Source organism: Brienomyrus brachyistius, chromosome 2 (genome assembly GCF_023856365.1).
Source record: "Brienomyrus brachyistius isolate T26 chromosome 2, BBRACH_0.4, whole genome shotgun sequence".
In the NCBI taxonomy this organism is placed as follows: Eukaryota; Metazoa; Chordata; class Actinopteri; order Osteoglossiformes; family Mormyridae; genus Brienomyrus; species Brienomyrus brachyistius.
In genome coordinates, this window is record NC_064534.1 from 42232954 (window position 1) to 42247975 (window position 15022).

At 47.1% G+C, this 15022-nt stretch overlaps 3 non-coding genes and 5 pseudogenes across 3 annotated transcripts; all 8 read left to right on the forward strand.

Annotated features, from left to right (window-relative positions):
- The first annotated feature begins 3488 nt into the window (after positions 1–3488).
- Positions 3489–3607, forward strand: LOC125731774 (5S ribosomal RNA; annotated as a pseudogene).
- A 1074-nt stretch (positions 3608–4681) lies between these two features.
- Positions 4682–4800, forward strand: LOC125731588 (5S ribosomal RNA; annotated as a pseudogene).
- A 1070-nt stretch (positions 4801–5870) lies between these two features.
- LOC125731443 (5S ribosomal RNA) lies at positions 5871–5989 on the forward strand (annotated as a pseudogene).
- A 1073-nt stretch (positions 5990–7062) lies between these two features.
- LOC125733434 (5S ribosomal RNA) lies at positions 7063–7181 on the forward strand. The gene has a single exon (XR_007392780.1). It is a non-coding gene; the product is annotated as a 5S ribosomal RNA (ribosomal RNA).
- A 1073-nt stretch (positions 7182–8254) lies between these two features.
- Positions 8255–8373, forward strand: LOC125736341 (5S ribosomal RNA). The gene has a single exon (XR_007395621.1). It is a non-coding gene; the product is annotated as a 5S ribosomal RNA (ribosomal RNA).
- Positions 8374–9452: 1079 nt separating this feature from the next.
- Positions 9453–9571, forward strand: LOC125736205 (5S ribosomal RNA). Its single transcript, XR_007395489.1, has one exon. It is a non-coding gene; the product is annotated as a 5S ribosomal RNA (ribosomal RNA).
- Positions 9572–10650: 1079 nt separating this feature from the next.
- On the forward strand, positions 10651–10769 carry LOC125731899 (5S ribosomal RNA; annotated as a pseudogene).
- Positions 10770–11847: 1078 nt separating this feature from the next.
- Positions 11848–11966, forward strand: LOC125731590 (5S ribosomal RNA; annotated as a pseudogene).
- The last annotated feature ends 3056 nt before the right edge of the window (positions 11967–15022 follow it).

A 15022-nucleotide genomic window follows, 5' to 3' on the forward strand; every position in this document is an offset into this window, starting at 1 on the left:
TTGACCAACAAGGGTCGGCGGTTTGGTTGGACTGAGGACTGTGCAGCGGCTTTCGAACAGCTGAAAACTGCCCTTGTGAGTGCCCCAGTCTTGGCATATCCTGACCCCGGCCAGCCTTTCCTTTTGGACACTGATGCCAGCAACGTGGGGGTCGGAGCGGTGCTCTCCCAGAGGGGAGAGACTGGGGAGCGGGTGGTGGCATACTACAGCTGCAGCCTCAGCCGGGCCGAGAGGAATTACTGTGTTACCCGGCGTGAGCTGTTGGCTGTGGTCCTGGCGGTTCGTCATTTCCGACCCTACCTCCTGGGCACTAAGTTCCTGCTCAGGACCGACCACGCCAGCCTAACCTGGATGCTGAACTTCCGCCAGCCGGAGGGTCAGGTGGCCCGGTGGCTGGAAATACTGCAGGAGTACGACTTCGAAGCCCAGCACCGACCAGGGCGACAGCACGCTAACGCCGACGCTCTGTCCAGGCGCCCCTGTTCTGCGGATGAGTGCCGGTACTGCAGGCGCCTGGAGGAGCTCGACCGGGGTCCGACATCGGCAGCAGCAGAACCCGAGGGTGAGCATGAAGGGCAGGAGCCTTTCACCGCAGCGGAGCTGCAGCAGCACCAGGTGAGCGATCCAGCGCTGGGGATGGTGAGGGACTGGATGGAGGCGGGGACACGGCCAGACCGGTCCGCCGTGTCTTCCCAGGGGCCCGAGACGAAGTCACTGTACTCCCAGTGGAACAACCTGGAGCTCCATGGCGGTGTAATCTACCGGCGGTGGCGAGCGCCAGACGGTGGAGGCGACATACTCCAGCTCCTGGTTCCCCGGGCCTTGCGGCCTGAGGTCCTCCGCTGGGTTCATGGGGCTGCAGGTACTGGCCATTTTGGGAATGGCAAGACGTTGCGGCGGTTGAGACGGCGGTTCTACTGGCCGGGGTGTCGTCAGGACGTAGAGATCCATGTTCACTGCTGTGACGACTGCACGGCACAGAAGGGTCCCAGCCAGCGCTCCCATGCCCCATTGCAGCAATACCTAGTCGGGGCGCCCATGGAGCGGATCGGAGTGGACATCCTGGGTCCGTTCCCTGTCACTGATGCCGGCAACCGGTATGTCCTGGTCGCGATGGATTATTTTTCAAAGTGGCCAGAGGCGTACGCGGTGCCAGATCAGAGTGCGGCAACGACGGCGCGGACCCTGGTGGACGAGATGTTCACGCGGTTTGGTGTACCGGAGGAGCTCCATAGTGACCAAGGGAGAAATTTTGAGAGCCAGGTGTTGGGAGAAGTGTGTCGGAGGCTGGGGGTGAGAAAAACGAGGACCACCCCCCTCCATCCTCAGAGCGATGGTCTGGTTGAGCGGTTCAACCGCACGCTGGCCACCCAGCTGGCCATCCTGACCAGCCAGCATCAGAGGGACTGGGATCAACATCTGCCCCTTGTGTTGTGGGCGTATCGGACAGCAGTGCAGGAGTCAAGTCAGTGTACTCCTGCAGCGTTAATGTTCGGAAGGGAGCTCCGAACCCCGGTGGACTTGGTGTTCGGGGCGCCCCCTGAGCCAGAGATTGCTGGTGGACCAGAGATGGACTACTACCGGCGGCTCAGGGAGCGGTTGCACACGGTGCATCAGCTGGCAAGACGGATGTTGGAGGGAGCTGGGGCTCGCCAGAAGCGGGCGTACGATACCCGTGCGCACGGTCCCCTGCTAGGGGCCGGAGATCGGGTTTGGGTGTTCTGCCCCCAGAGGAAGCGGGGGCTGACCCCCAAGCTCATGAGTCACTGGCAAGGCCCGGGCGAGATCCTGGAACAGCTATCAGAGGTGGTCTTCCGAGTCCGGATGCCGGGGCGGGGAAGGCGGGTGGTGCTACACAAGGACCGGCTGGCGCCGTACCGTCCGCTTGCCCCCGACCCACAGACTGGCGTGCAGCCTGGGGACTCCTTGCTCCCTACACCTGGCCCAAATGGGGGTGCCGTGGATTTCCAGTCAAGGCCGAAGCGTACTCGACGCCGGCCTGAACATTTGCTGGACTACATAGTGGACAGTTAAGGTTGTGAGGACACTGAACCTCTTGGGGGGGGGCTGTGTAATGACCTGGCTGGGGTTGTTAGCCAGGTGCATTCTGGGTATTGTGTTGTCTGTATTTTCTATCGTTCTGCTAGTTCCTATGTGTTTGATTCTCATGTTGTGTTATGTTAATGTTAGCCACAGTGAAGTTGATGTGTGTTCTGTGGGGCGGGTTGAATTGGTATGGTTGGCTGACACCGCGACTCTGTGTGGTGGGAGCGTGATAGGGGTGCGGTGTCAGCAGCGTTAAAAGAGGCAGAGGAAACAGGGTAAAATAAATGTTTGGTTGAACCCCTACTGTTTCCTACTGGATCATTCAGGGATTACAGACCTGCTGCTGAGACGCTCGGGGTCGCGCGGTGTATGGGGCACGAGCGCTCTCAGTTTGGCTGTGTTAGCTAACGAGTAGCCTAGCCAGTTCAGCTCCACTAACCCGCGGTCGCTACAATATTTTTTTTTCTCTCATTCATAAAGGCAGCTTTTACACACCGTTTTAATCTAAATACTTCCTGGTAATTGTAGGTGCTGTAAGCTGTTCGTGCCTTTATTCCACCAGGGCGCGATCTTCTCACAAACTTGAAGACTGTCACTCCCCATTCACGTTTTACAACTTATTGTTAATGATAAAGAGACAGCTTTTTACACACAGTTTTAAACAAAGTACTGATATTATTCCTCTTCAACTGACCGCTTTGTTTTCTATGCAAAAACCACTTCGCCACAGAAGACTTGATATTGTTGGCATAGCAAGGTCTGCTCTTCTCCTCCTTTCAAAACTTGCTAAAAGCTGTATTTAAAAGAGCAGGTTGGCCGGGGTAATTCACACCCTTCAATGCCAGATTAATGTTTAGGTTAGTGGGAATCACAGAGGAATTAGGGATGGAAACTTCTTTGCTGATGGTAGAAGCGGTCTGGTGAATTTTTAGAGAGAAGAGGCCGTCGATGTTTCAATGTAGAAAATTGTTCTGGCTGCAGCCTGCAGTATGGACTTGTTGGCGTGTGTAGCTCCCAGTGTTCTGACAGCGTAACGTTTTGGGGAAGCATGTGATTCAACAGCTACCAGTGGGCTTCGTGCGGCAGAGATTTTGTGGCTGTTAGCGGAGTTGATAACAGAGGGTCGTTAAGAGAAGCCTGCATGAGGAACGGCAAAGGAGTAATGTTTGCCGGCGGGGGACGTGCGGCGATTAACCTGTGCGGTAGTGAAAAGGACTTAAAGAGAAGGAAGTGTGCGGATGCGGAAAGAATGGAATAATTGTGGTAGGCTACCGGCTGAGTAGTTTGGTGAATGTTTGGTGTGGGTGCGGCGCTGCCGATTGGATGGTGGTGCTGCAGTGTGAGTCAGATAAAAAAAAAAAAACAGGAGTAGGATCCAATGGGACTAACTGGCATGTATAGAGGCGTGTAATGCAAAAGGGCTGTTTTTGTTTGCAGCTCTCGCTTATGGCCATACCACCCTGAACACGCCCGATCTTGTCTGATCTCGGAAGCTAAGCGGGGTAGGGTCTGCTAAGTACTTGGATGGGAGACTGCCTGGGAATACCACGTGCTGTAAGCTTTTCTCACTTTTACTTTATACAGGGGGCACTCCACCTCGCGATTAATTTAAATCTATCACTCCCCATCCATTTTACAATTTTATATATTTCTTTTTTCTCTCATTCATGAAGGCAGCTTTTACACACGTTTTACTCTAAATACTGCCTGGTAATTCTAGGTGCTGTAAGCTGTTCGTGCCTTTATTCCACCAGGGCACGATCTTCTCACAAACTTGAAGACTGTCACTCCCCATTCACGTTTTACAACTTATTGTTAATAATAAAGAGACAGCTTTTTACACACAGTTTTAAACAAAGTACTGATATAATTCCTCTTCAACTCACCGCTTTGTTTTCTATGCAAAAACCACTTCGCCACAGAAGACTTGATATTGTTGGCATAGCAAGGTCTGCTCTTCTCCTCCTTTCAAAACTTACTAAAAGCTGTATTTAAAAGAGCAGGTTGGCCGGGGTAATTCACACCCTTCAATGCCAGATTAATGTTTAGGTTAGTGGGAATCACAGAGGAATTAGGGATGGAAACTTCTTTGCTGGTGGTAGAAGCGGTCTGGTGAATTTTTAGAGAGAAGAGGCCGTCGATGTTTCAATGTAGAAAATTGTTCTGGCTGCAGCCTGCAGTATGGACTTGTTGGTGTGTGTAGCTCCCAGTGTTCTGACAGCGTGACATTTTGGGGAAGCATGTGATTCAACAGCAACCAGTGGGCTTCGTGCGGCGGAGATTTTGTGGCTGTTAGCGGAGTTGATAACAGAGGGTCGTTAAGAGAAACCTGCATGCGGTAGGCAAATGAGTAATGTTTGCCGGCGGGGGACGTGCGGCGATTAACCTGTTCGGTAGTGAAAAGGACTTAAAGAGAAGGAAGTGTGCGGATGCGGAAAGAATGGAATAATTGTGGTAGGCTGCCGGCTGAGAAGTTTGGTGAATGTTTGGTGTAGGTGCGGCGCTGCCGATTGGATGGTGGTGCTGCAGTGTGAGTCAGATAAAAAAAAAAAAAAACAGGAGTAGGATCCAATGGGACTAACTGGCATGTATAGAGGCGTGTAATGCAAAAGGGCTGTTTTTGTTCGCGGCTCTCGCTTATGGCCATACCACCCTGAATACGCCCGATCTCGTCTGATCTTGGAAGCTAAGCGGGATAGGGTCTGGTTAGTACTTGGATGGGAGACTGCCTGGGAATACCACGTGCTGTAAGCTTTTCTCACTTTTACTTTATACAGGGGGCACTCCACCTCACGATTAATTTAAATCTATCACTCCCCTTCCATTTTACTATTTTATATATTTCTTTTTTCTCTCACTCATAAAGGCAGCTTTTACACACCGTTTTACTCTAAATACTGCCTGGTAATTATAGCTGCTGTAAGCTGTTCGTGCCTTTATTCCACCAGGGCGCGATCTTCTCACAAACTTGAAGACTGTCACTCCCCATTCACGTTTTACAACTTATTGTTAATGATAAAGAGACAGCTTTTTACACACAGTTTTAAACAAAGTACTGATATTATTCCTCTTCAACTGACCGCTTTGTTTTCTATGCAAAAACCACTTCACCACAAAAGACTCGATATTATTGGCATAGCAAGTTCTGCTCTTCTCCTTTCAAAACTTGCTAAAAGCTGTATTTAAAAGAACAGATTGGCCGGGGTAATTCACACCCTTCAATGCCAGCTTAATGTTTAGGTTAGTGGGAATCACAGAGGAATTAGGGATGGAAACTTCTTTGCTGGTGGTAGAAGCGGTCTGGTGAATTTTTAGAGAGAAGAGGCCGTCAATGTTTGAATGTAGAAAATTGTTCTGGCTGCAGCCTGCAGTATGGACTTGTTGGCGTGTGTAGCTCCCAGTGTTCTGACAGCGTGACGTTTTGGGGAAGCATGTGATTCAACAGCTACCAGTGGGCTTCGTGCGGCAGAGATTTTGTGGCTGTTAGCGGAGTTGATAACAGAGGGTCGTTAAGAGAAGCCTGCATGAGGTAGGCAAAGGAGTAATGTTTGCCGTCGGGGGACGTGCGGCGATTAACCTGTGCGGTAGTGAAAAGGACTTAAGGAGAAGGAAGTGTGCGGATGCGGAAAGAATGGAATAATTGTGGTAGGCTGCCGGCTGAGTAGTTTGGTGAATGTTTGGTGTGGGTCCGGCGCTGCCGATTGGATGGTGGGGCTGCAGTGTGAGTCAGATAAAAAAAAAAAAACAGGAGTAGGATCCAATAGGACTAACTGGCTTGTATAGAGGCGTGTAATGCAAAAGGGCTGTTTTTGTTCGCGGCTCTCGCTTATGGCCATACCACCCTGAACACGCCCGATCTCGTCTGATCTTGGAAGCTAAGCGGGGTAGGGTCTGGTTAGTACTTGGATGGAAGACTGCCTGGGAATACCACGTGCTGTAAGCTTTTCTCACTTTTACTTTATACAGGGGGCACTCCACCTCACGATTAATTTAAATCTATCACTCCCCTTCCATTTTACTATTTTATATATTTCTTTTTTCTCTCATTCATAAAGGCAGCTTTTACACACGTTTTACTCTAAATACTGCCTGGTAATTCTAGGTGCTGTAAGCTGTCCGTGCCTTTATTCCACCAGGGCACGATCTTCTCACAAACTTGAAGACTGTCACTCCCCATTCACGTTTTACAACTTATTGTTAATAATAAAGAGACAGCTTTTTACACACAGTTTTAAACAAAGTACTGATATAATTCCTCTTAAACTCACCGCTTTGTTTTCTATGCAAAAACCACTTCGCCACAGAAGACTCGATATTATTGGCATAGCAAGTTCTGCTCTTCTCCTTTCAAAACTTGCTAAAAGCTGTATTTAAAAGAACAGATTGGCCGGGGTAATTCACACCTTTCAATGCCAGCTTAATGTTTAGGTTAGTGGGAATCACAGAGGAATTAGGGATGGAAACTTCTTTGCTGGTGGTAGAAGCGGTCTGGTGAATTTTTAGAGAGTAGAGGCCGTCGATGTTTGAATGTAGAAAATTGTTCTGGCTGCAGCCTGCAGTATGGACTTGTTGGTGTGTGTAGCTCCCAGTGTTCTGACAGCGTGACGTTTTGGGGAAGCATGTGTTTCAGCAGCTACCAGTGGGCTTCGTGCGGCGGAGATTTTGTGGCTGTTAGCGGAGTTGATAACAGAGGGTCGTTAAGAGAAGCCTGCATGCAGTAGGCAAAGGAGTAATGTTTGCCGGCGGGGGACGTGCGGCGATTAACCTGTGCGGTAGTGAAAAGGAGTTAAAAAGAAGGAAGTGTGCGGATGCGGAAAGAATGGAATAATTGTGGTAGGCTGCCGGCTGAGTAGTTTGGTGAATGTTTGGTGTGGGTCCGGCGCTGCCGATTGGATGGTGGGGCTGCAGTGTGAGTCAGATAAAAAAAAAAAAAAGAACATTAGTAGGATCCAATGGGACCAACTGGCATGTATAGAGGCGTGTAATGCAAAAGGGCTGTTTTTGGTAGCATCTCTCGCTTACGGCCATACCACCCTGAACACGCCCGATCTCGTCTGATCTCGGAAGCCAAGCAGGGTAGGGTCTGGTTAGTACTTAGATGGGAGACCTCCTGGGAATACCAGGTGCTGTAAGCTTTTCTCACTTTTACTTTATACAGGGGGCGCTCCACTTCACGATTAATTTAAATCTATCACTCCCCTTCCATTTTACTATTTTATATATTTCTTTTTTCTCTCACTCATAAAGGCAGCTTTTACACACCGTTTTACTCTAAATACTGCCTGGTAATTATAGCTGCTGTAAGCTGTTCGTGCCTTTATTCCACCAGGGCGCGATCTTCTCACAAACTTGAAGACTGTCACTCCCCATTCACGTTTTACAACTTATTGTTAATGATAAAGAGACAGCTTTTTACACACAGTTTTAAACAAAGTACTGATATTATTCCTCTTCAACTGACCGCTTTGTTTTCTATGCAAAAACCACTTCGCCACAGAAGACTCGATATTATTGGCATAGCAAGTTCTGCTCTTCTCCTTTCAAAACTTGCTAAAAGCTGTATTTAAAAGAACAGATTGGCCGGGGTAATTCACACCCTTCAATGCCAGCTTAATGTTTAGGTTAGTGGGAATCACAGAGGAATTAGGGATGGAAACTTCTTTGCTGGTGGTAGAAGCGGTCTGGTGAATTTTTAGAGAGAAGAGGCCGTCGATGTTTGAATGTAGAAATTTGTTCTGGCTGCAGCCTGCAGTATGGACTTGTTGGTGTGTGTAGCTCCCAGTGTTCTGACAGCGCAACGTTTTGGGGAAGCATGTGATTCAGCAGCTACCAGTGGGCTTCGTGCGGCGGAGATTTTGTGGCTGTTAGCGGAGTTGATAACAGAGGGTCGTTAAGAGAAGCCTGCATGCGGTGGGCAAAGTAGAAATGTTTGCCGGCGGGGGACGTGCGGCGATTAACCTGTGCGGTAGTGAAAAGGAGTTAAAGAGAAGGAAGTGTGCGGATGAGGAAAGAATGGAATAATTGTGGTAGACTGCCGGCTGAGTAGTTTGTTGAATGTTTGGTGTGGTTCCGGCACTGCCGATTGGATGGTGGGGCTGCAGTGTGAGTCAGATTAAAAAAAAAAAAAAACAGGAGTAGGATCCAATGGGACTAACTGGAATGTATAGACGCGTGTAATGCAAAAGGGCTATTTTTGGTAGCGTTTCTCGCTTACGGCCATACCACCCTGAACGCGCCCGATCTCGTCTGATCTCGGAAGCTAAACAGGCTAGGGTATGGTTAGTACTTGGATGGGAGACCACCTGGGAATACCAGGTGCTGTAAGCTTTTCTCACTTTTACTTTATACAGGGGGCGCTCCACTTCACGATTAATTTAAATCTATCACTCCCCTTCCATTTTACTATTTTATATATTTCTTTTTTCTCTCATTCAAAAAGGCAGCTTTTACACACCGTTTTACTCTAAATACTGCCTGGTAATTCTAGGTGCTGTAAGCTGTTCGTGCCTTTATTCCACCAGGGCGCAATCTTCTCACAAACTTGAAGACTGTCACTCCCCATTCACGTTTTACAACTTATTGTTAATAATAAAGAGACAGCTTTTTACACACAGTTTTAAACAAAGTACTAATATAATTCCTCTTCAACTCACCGCTTTGTTTTCTATGCAAAAACGACTTCACCACAGAAGACTCGTTATTATTGGCATAGCAAGGTCTTCGCTTCTCCTCCTTTCAAAACTTGCTAAAAGCTGTATTTAAAAGAGCAGGTTGGCCGGGGTAATTCACACCCTTCAATGCCAGCTTAATGTTTAGGTTAGTGGGAATCACAGAGGAATTAGGGATGGAAACTTCTTTGCTGGTGGTAGAAGCGGTCTGGTGAATTTTTAGAGAGAAGAGGCCGTCAATGTTTGAATGTAGAAAATTGTTCTGGCTGCAGCCTGCAGTATGGACTTGTTGGTGTGTGTAGCTCCCAGTGTTCTGACAGCGCGACGTTTTGGGGAAGCATGTGATTCAGCAGCTACCAGTGGGCTTCGTGCGGCGGAGATTTTGTGGCTGTTAGCGGAGTTGATAACAGAAGGTCCTTAAGAGAAGCCTGCATGCGGTAGGCAAAGGAGTAATGTTTGCCGGCGGGGGACGTGCGGCGATTAACCTGTGCGGTAGTGAAAAGGAGTTAAAGAGAAGGAAGTGTGCGGATGCGGAAAGAATGGAATAATTGTGGTAGGCTGCCGGCTGAGTAGTTTGGTGAATGTTTGGTGTGGTTCCGGCACTGCCGATTGGATGGTGGGGCTGCAGTGTGAGTCAGATAAAAAAAAAAAAAAAAAAACAGGAGTAGGATCCAATGGGACTAACTGGAATGTATAGACGCGTGTAATGCAAAAGGGCTATTTTTGGTAGCGTCTCTCGCTTACGGCCATACCACCCTGAACGCGCCCGATCTCGTCTGATCTCGGAAACTAAACAGGCTAGGGTCTGGTTAGTACTTGGATGGGAGACCACCTGGGAATACCAGGTGCTGTAAGCTTTTCTCACTTTTACTTTATACAGGGGGCGCTCCACTTCACGATTAATTTAAATCTATCACTCCCCTTCCATTTTACTATTTTATATATATATATTTTTTTTTCTCTCATTCATAAAGGCAGCTTTTAGAAACCGTTTTACTCTAAATACTTCCTGGTAATTCTAGGTGCTGTAAGCTGTTCGTGCCTTTATTCCACCAGGGCGCGACCTTCTCACAAACTTGAAGACTGTCACTCCCCATTCACGTTTTACAACTTATTGTTAATAATAAAGAGACAGCTTTTTACACACAGTTTTAAACAAAGTACTAATATAATTCCTCTTCAACTCACCGCTTTGTTTTCTATGCAAAAACGACTTCACCACAGAAGACTCGTTATTATTGGCATAGCAAGGTCTTCGCTTCTCCTCCTTTCAAAACTTGCTAAAAGCTGTATTTAAAAGAGCAGGTTGGCCGGGGTAATTCACACCCTTCAATGCCAGCTTAATGTTTAGGTTAGTGGGAATCACAGAGGAATTAGGGATGGAAACTTCTTTGCTGGTGGTAGAAGCGGTCTGGTGAATTTTTAGAGAGAAGAGGCCGTCAATGTTTGAATGTAGAAAATTGTTCTGGCTGCAGCCTGCAGTATGGACTTGTTGGTGTGTGTAGCTCCCAGTGTTCTGACAGCGCGACGTTTTGGGGAAGCATGTGATTCAGCAGCTACCAGTGGGCTTCGTGCGGCGGAGATTTTGTGGCTGTTAGCGGAGTTGATAACAGAAGGTCATTAAGAGAAGCCTGCATGCGGTAGGCAAAGGAGTAATGTTTGCCGGCGGGGGACGTGCGGCGATTAACCTGTGCGGTAGTGAAAAGGACTTAAAGAGAAGGAAGTGTGCGGATGCGGAAAGAATGGAATAATTGTGGTAGGCTGCCAGCTGAGTAGTTTGGTGAATGTTTGGTGTGGGTGCGGCGCTGGCGATTGGATGGTGGTGCTGCAGTGTGAGTCAGATAAAAAAAAAAAAAACAGGAGTAGGATCCAATGGGACTAACTGGCATGTATAGAGGCGTGTAATGCAAAAGGGCTGTTTTTGTTAGCGGCTCTCGCTAACGGCCATACCACCCTGAACACGCCCGATCTCGTCTGATCTCGGAAGCTAAGCGGGGTAGTGTCTGGTTAGTACTTGGATGGGAGACTGCCTGGGAATACCATGTACTGTATGCTTTTCTCACTTTTACTTTATACAGGGGGCACTCCACTTCACGATTAATTTAAATCTATCACTCCCCTTCCATTTTACTATTTTATATATATATTTTTTTTCTCTCATTCATAAAGGCAGCCTTTACACACCGTTTTACTGTAAATACTGCCTGGTAATTCTAGGTGCTGTAAGCTGTTCGTGCCTTTATTCCACCAGGGCGCGATCTTCTCACAAACTTGAAGACTGTCACTCCACATTCACGTTTTACAACTTATTGTTAATAATAAAGAGACAGCTTTTTACACACAGTTTTAAACAAAGTACTGATATAATTCCTCTTAAACTCACCGCTTTGTTTTCTATGCAAAAACAACTTCGCCACAGAATATTCGATATTATTGGCATATTATCTGCTCTTCTCCTCCTTTCAAAACTTGCTAAAAGCTGTATTTAAAAGAGCAGGTTGGCCGGGGTAATTCACACCCTTCAATGCCAGCTTAATGTTTAGGTTAGTGGGAATCACAGAAGAATTAGGGATGGAAACTTCTTTGCTGGTGGTAGAAGCGGTCTGGTGAATTTTTAGAGAGAAGAGGCCGTCGATGTTTGAATGTAGAAAATTGTTCTGGCTGCAGCCTGCAGTATGGACTTGTTGGTGTGTGTAGCTCCCAGTGTTCTGACAGCGCGACGTTTTGGGGAAGCATGTGATTCAACAGCTACCAGTGGGCTTCGTGCGGCAGAGATTTTGTGGCTGTTAGCGGAGTTGATAACAGAGGGTTGTTAAGAGAAGCCTGCATGAGGTAGGCAAAGGAGTAATGTTTGCCGGCGGGGGACGTGCGGCAATTAACCTGTGCGGTAGTGAAAAGGAGTTAAAGAGAAGGAAGTGTGCGGATGCGGAAAGAATGGAATAATTGTGGTAGGCTGCCGGATGAGTAGTTTGTTGAATGTTTGGTGTGGTTCCGGCACTGCCGATTGGATGGTGGGGCTGCAGTGTGAGTCAGATAAAAAAAAAAAAAAAAAAACAGGAGTAGGATCCAATGGGAATAACTGGCATGTATAGACGCATGTAATGCAAAAGGGCTATTTTTGGTAGCGTCTCTCGCTTACGGCCATACCACCCTGAACATGCCCGTTCTCGTCTGATCTCGGAAGCTACGCAGGCTAGGGTCTGTTTAGTACTTGGATGGGAGACCACCTGGGAATACCAGGTGCTGTAAGCTTTTCTCACTTTTACTTTATACAGGGGGCGCTCCACTTCACGATTAATTTAAATCTATCACTCCCCTTCCATTTTACTATTTTATATATATATTTTTTTTCTTTCATTCAAAAAGGCAGCTTTTACACACCGTTTTACTCTAAATACTGCCTGGTAATTCTAGGTGCTGTAAGCTGTTCGTGCCTTTATTCCACCAGGGCGCAATCTTCTCACAAACTTGAAGACTGTCACTCCCCATTCACGTTTTACAACTTATTGTTAATAATAAAGAGACAGCTTTTTACACACAGTTTTAAACAAAGTACTAATATAATTCCTCTTCAACTCACCGCTTTGTTTTCTATGCAAAAACGACTTCACCACAGAAGACTCGTTATTATTGGCATAGCAAGGTCTGCTCTTCTCCTCCTTTCAAAACTTGCTAAAAGCTGTATTTAAAAGAGCAGGTTGGCCGGGGTAATTCACACACTTCAATGCCAGCATAATGTTTAGGTTTGTTAGGTTGAAGAAACTGTTATTAATCATTTTGTTATCACTCCTGTATGATCAGCAATGAATGTAAATATGTATATACATTATTTTGTTTTCCCCTAGCCTCATACTTTAGATTATATTAATAATAGCATTCCCACCTTAGCAAAACCAGAACTTTCTCTCACCTCCCTATTCTGCATGACTCTTGCGCCTCCCACTGACTATAAATAAAGGAGTCAAGGGGAACCACCCTTTGTAACACATTCTGCTGTAGTTTGCATTGCAGAGAGTGTGGGTACCCTTGCAAGTAAAAACTATAAAGTGTGTGTCTCGTAAATGTGGAGTTGGGGTGGAAACGCCGGGCGCTTTCCCCAACATAGAATTTGGTCCTTCGAGCCGGATCCGAGGAACCCCGAAGACGTCTCCAGTACGCCGAGAGAAGCGACACCGAAGTCTGTCGACAGCCACTCGAAGTCGGGTGCAAGAAAGACCTGTGATGTGAATTCGTCATCAGGCCGGTGGTTAGAACTGCGCTCGACGTCTGGTGATGTCTGAAGGACCTCGGTGATGGAACAGAGAGCACACTACATAGGTGAGAAACACGGCACCTAAGTGAATAGGTGGCCAAGTGAGACATACGGCACCTAAATAAGTAGGTGGCCAAGACATGCATGTGGTTGAGGTTAGCCGAAATTAACCGGGAGAGAAAGTAGGCGTTGTTGGAAATATATACAGTGTTCTATGTGGATGTGTTTTTATAGGTTTTAGACTAACCTACACGATCCACCCTAAAAGCAACAACATACTGGTGACTGAAGGATAAAGGACGGGTTTCATCCCTGAAAACTAACACCGCTGCTCTAATAGGGAGCAGTAGAAGGCCGTGTTGGTGTCCTCCTGAGGTCTCATGCCAGGGACTTGCTTTTAGGATTTTTTATGTTTTGTAGTGTATTCAATAAAAGGTAACAATGGGAAAAATCAGAGTAAACAAATCAAACTAGAGGGAGATGAGAAGTTTATGGAAGGATATAAACCAGGATCAGGACAAATAAGTAGTCAGAGATGGAGGAAAAAACATGGGTTTGAAGGAAAACTCCATACTCCAGACATATTAAAGTTACAGGGAAACTTAAAACTGGAGATGTTACAGACTACCAATAAGAAAAAAGGCCAAGATAGAAAAAAGGAATACGTTTTCTCTGATGCATGGTTAGAACAGAGTAAACTAAGAGATAATAAGAGACAACAGAAAAAGGGAAATAAGGAGAAAAAACTGCAGGTGGCTTTAATCACACTAGACGAAGAAACGGCAGCAAGACCTTCTGCCCCTCCAGCTCCTCCACCGCCCCCACAAATTCCGGTGCCTGCACCGGCGCTGGTTCCAGCCACAGATAGACAAGAAGCAAGGGGGGGGGTGGAACCATCTCGCATGTTAACTCGAGGGTCTGATCCCTCTCTATATCCTGTAAAAGATTTGGCCACAGCTAAAGTACAACGGCATCCAAAAAATAACACGGAACAAGAGGAGGTAGAATGGCAGTGTCCCCTCGTAGAAGTGGCAAACCCAAATCGAGGGCCAAATAATGCAGGACCCGAAACTATGTTAGTATATAGACCCTGGACCGCTGAGGATAGAACAGCGGCTTTAAAAGGAATACCCCCGGTTGAAGAAGGGGTACCCGAGTTTTGGACTGCCATCCTAGAATTACAAAGTAGTTTTCATTTGAACGGCAGGGAAATGTACCGATGCCTAAGACAGTTGTTTACCCATAAATGGGGACGTGTGGCAGGCGACTTCACTGGACATGGTGCCAATAATCAGCCCTTAGCACATAACTCGCAGGAACTCATACAAGCATTACAACACCTGCGAGAGAGGATAGACACAGTCTTCGTGAGACGTGCAGATTATGGGCGAATAGCGCAGTGCAAACAAAAAGATGGAGAGGAACCTGAGGATTTTATGGATAGGATGCGAGTGGTGTTCAGGGGAAATTCAGGAATTCCTCACGACGAGGAAGACGGAGGAGTGTATCAGCAACAATTAAAACGAGCTTTTTTTTTCGCAGGCCTAAAGTCTGAATTGCGAAAATATCTCGACAAACATTGGGTACATCAGAATACTGGCTCAGTCCAACAAGCCTTAGAATATGCCCAACACGCACAGAAAGCGCAGAAACAGCAAAAGACAGATACAATATTCAGCGCCTCTGACGTGGTAGCGCTAGTGCAAACGAACCCTCGGGGACGCGGGGGATTCAGAGGTAGAGGAAGAGGAAGATTTAGAGGCCGAGGAAGATTTAGAAATAAACAAACAGGAGGGTTTTCTCAGGAAACAGAGTGTTGGACATGCGGGAAACCTGGACACTTAAGCAGGGACTGCAGGTCAGGGAAGCGACCATTTAATCCAAACTCCACCGAAAATGACCAATGACCCTCCTCGGAGACCCCTGTTGCCGACACTATCCGAGGTGAAACAGAGGTCATTTTAAGGGAAGAAACGGAGGTTACCTTACAAGACCTCCTCAATGAGGAAATAGATTTGCAAGCAGTATGTCAGCTATTAGCAGAAAGGCAGTGGGG